At 59.9% G+C, this 369-nt stretch overlaps 1 protein-coding gene across 1 annotated transcript in view; it reads left to right on the top strand.

Annotated features, from left to right (window-relative positions):
* The window catches only part of LOC107696637 (USP6 N-terminal-like protein), a 32784-nt gene that overhangs the window by 12809 nt on the left and 19606 nt on the right, over nucleotides 1-369 (top strand). The window lies entirely within an intron of this gene.

The following is a 369-nucleotide window of genomic DNA, read 5'->3' as shown; positions in this document are numbered from 1 at the left end:
CAAAGTAGTTTCGCTTTCACAACGAAACAGCATCACACACGGCGGCCTACAGTGAGCAGAGGCCGGGGGCTAGCGTGAGGAACGGCGGGAGGGTTAGAGTGAGCGGCGGCTGCCTACAGTGAGCAGAGGCCGGGGGCTAGCGTGAGGAATGGCCGGAGGGTTGGAGTGAGCAGAGGCGGGTGGGCTTGTGAACGGCGATTTCGACGAAGGAGCGTCCGGAAGGACATGTGACGACTCCGGGCTGGACTCCACGCTTCGTCCACGGTGAAAGCCGATCCGGCGATCGACAGCGAACATTTCCTCAGCAACCAGCACGGATCAGCTCCAGGCATGATGAAGCAGATATCGTCCTCTTTTGGAAGACCAAAC

The sequence above is a fragment of the Sinocyclocheilus anshuiensis genome, unplaced genomic scaffold (assembly GCF_001515605.1).
Source record: "Sinocyclocheilus anshuiensis isolate Anshui unplaced genomic scaffold, SAMN03320099.WGS_v1.1 scaffold502, whole genome shotgun sequence".
NCBI lineage: Eukaryota > Metazoa > Chordata > Actinopteri > Cypriniformes > Cyprinidae > Sinocyclocheilus > Sinocyclocheilus anshuiensis.
The sequence above is the reverse complement of the archived record's forward strand: the minus strand, read 5'-3'. Positions and strand labels throughout refer to the sequence as shown.